This window comes from Suncus etruscus, chromosome 5 (genome assembly GCF_024139225.1).
Source record: "Suncus etruscus isolate mSunEtr1 chromosome 5, mSunEtr1.pri.cur, whole genome shotgun sequence".
Lineage (NCBI taxonomy): Eukaryota > Metazoa > Chordata > Mammalia > Eulipotyphla > Soricidae > Suncus > Suncus etruscus.
Genome location: NC_064852.1, coordinates 119,641,099 through 119,644,151, shown reverse-complemented (window position 1 = coordinate 119,644,151; position 3,053 = coordinate 119,641,099).

Genomic DNA, 3,053 nt, shown 5'->3' with positions numbered 1-3,053 from the left:
AAGAGGAGGGGTGTTAACCTCAGGATCCTGGATCCACTCCAAGGCTGGTAATTACATTCTGCCAGCCAAAATTCATCCCATAATTTTAATTGGATAAATCCTTTCTGGCCTAAGCTACTGCTATGCCTGTCAAACTGTTGCCACATTTCGCCCCAGAGGTGTCTGTGTTTTAGTTGCAAGGATCAGTCCCTTTGAGGTTGGCTTATCAGTTTCAATCTTCAGCGTGCTTTGGGATCCTATGAAATTAAATATATAGTTATTTTTTTCTTGCAAAATATGTGTAAAATGCATAAAATATAGAGCCACGTTCACGTCTAACAACCAAGACATAGCTAAGAGCAAATCTGAGAGTTCTTAGAAATTGGATTGATGTTCCTTTCTTTCTAATGTTTCCTTTGGAAAGTGCTGGCTGCCCACAGATCTAGCCTCCAATTTCAAAAAAAGTACTATGGTGTCCTTGAGTTTCTTTTCCTGGAGATCAGTGGAACTGATAAAGCATCTGTATTTCAGCTTCCCAAACAATTCTGTGATGAAACGTCTTGCTAAGATGAAAGAAAGAATAGTTATTCACAGCTGGTCTTACCACCTTCCAGCAACCAAAACAATAGGCCACCTAGCCACTAGGTTTCCTATCCTTCTCCTTGCACATCTGTCTCCCTTGTAGGGCTGTTGGAGTGTCAGGTTGGACGGCACTTCTGAAAACATCCTTGGAGGACTCAGGAGACCTTAGTCCCCTTCTTCACTCCAGGTAGATCAGAGCCAGATAAACAAGGAGGACACCAGTGATCTTTCTGAAGCTGGGGGAGAGGGTACAGTGTCTGCCCAGACCTAAGGAGAGTAAGTACTGTCCTTATGGGGCAGACAGGAGAGAAATGCCAGAAGTTTATCAAGCTCTTCAGCAATGAAGAGCTTAAAAAAAAAAAAAAAAAAAGCAATCCTTTTCATCGAGAATGGAAAGACACCATAGGAGTTAGTATCGTTCTATCACAAGTCATCCTGCCCATGTCAGGATTTAACAGCTTGTGTTAAATCCTTGACAGTCAAGTCTCTCATCTTTATTTCTTTAGCTGTGTGGGGGCATTTTTCATCATTTAAAGGAAAACGTGTTGATATGACTCCACACTTCTTCTAAGTTCATGTTCAAGGACATTAGTTCTTTTGCCTAGTCAAGTTCTGATTCAGAAAGAGATACACATCGGGAAAGAAAATATTTGTAAGTCCTGTGTGTCGGTTCTACCACTGACATCTGCTGTTTCCTAACATCCTCACTGACTCAGACTCTGCATTCTTTGTTTTCATTTTTGCAAGCAGGGTCAACTGAGTTCTCAAAGAGTCTCTCCTGGCCTTTGATCTGAGATGGGTGAAAGGGGGAGGCTATATTTTAATGTCACTTTCCAGACCTGCTTGAACCTGTCACCCAGGTACTGCTTAAAGAGGAAAGACCTGGACTAGGGTGAATGGGTGAGGTCCTTCACCTTAACACAAACCTGTCCACAAAAACTCAGCAATGAGGGTACTTCAAGAGCTAAAATGAAATGCAGGGTAAGCAATCCACAGTTAACAAAATATCGACACTTTTAAGTAAAAACAGGATCCTCCACTGTACTGGCCCGAACTCAGTCTCTCGCCTCAGTCTGATCCCTGCCCTGTGGTTGACTCCTCAGTGCCAGTCTGTTTCTGATTGCAGGGTTGAGAGGAAACTGCTCCACTCTATCCTGACTACATCCTTGCTTCTGGCCCCCAAGATGATCAACAAAACCAGAAATGACAAGGGTAAGAATTTCCAGGCCAGTAGATACCTATAATTTATAGTCTATTCAGGAGTTTCCTAAACTTCCACATATAGGATAGTTGCCCAATTTATCTCAAAAAGAAGACACCAGGGATTAGGACAAACCAAAGGATTGACGACGGTTCTAATAAACTGCAAATCTGGTCCCTAAAATGTTTCCTATGCTGCTTTGAAATTTTGCAATCATGTTTTGTTTTGTTTTGTTTTGTTTGTTTTTTGTTTTTGGGCCACACCCGTTTGACGCTCAGGGGTTATTCCTGGCTATGTGCTCAGAAATCACCCCTGGCTTGGGGGGACCATATGGGACGCCGGGGGATCGAACCGCGGTCCGTTCCTTGGTAGCGCTTACAAGGCAGACACCTTATCTCTAGGGCCACCTTCCTGGCCCCATGCAATCATGTTTTAAAAGAACATTTTTGTTGATACCATGAATATTCTGGTATCTATCTGAAAATGTGAGTAGAGAATTTCCCTAAGAAAGACAGAAGTGACATTCTGAATGCATTCTTTTTCTTTGAAGATTCCACCTTTACAATATTTTGCAATGTTGTTAGATCCATTGTACCTCTACTTTCTTTAAGAAAAATTAAACAATTTTTTTTACTCCTTTTAGTGATCAGGGATGACTCCCAGCTCTAGTCAAGGGGTACTATATGGTGCCAGGGATTGAACGGGGCCTCCTTCATGAAAAGCATGTATACAACCCTGAGCTATTTGCCGGTCCCTATTCTTTTATATGTGGTCTTATAAAAGACTTTTAAAAAAATTTATCTTAGTTGCCATTCTTGGAAAAGTTAAGGGGAGAAGTGGTTTTTAGTTACTTACATTGGATTATTTGGCTCATGTGATATTATGAATTATGTGTTCTATTAGTCTCTTTTTAAAATAGCAAGTGGGTCTTCCTGTGCTGATTTTAGCTTGGAGTTTAGAAGGCAGAGATATTCATGTATTTTAAATAAAGAAGAAGCTCTTGATGTCCAGAAAAGTTACAAGTAACAGAAATACTTCCATACATCTTTTCCTTTAGTCCAGAAAATGATCTTCAATCACTTTTGTCTCAATAAAGGAGGGGAAAACACCCTCAAAAACATCTTACAGGGTAGAGCAGGGCTTTATAAGTTCCCACTCTCCATCACTTTTAATTTTTTATTTATTTATTTTGGTTTTGGGTCACACCTGACAGTGCTCAGGGATTACTCCTGGCTCTACACTCAGAAATCACTCCTGGCAGGCTCAGGGGACCATATGGGATGCCAGGATT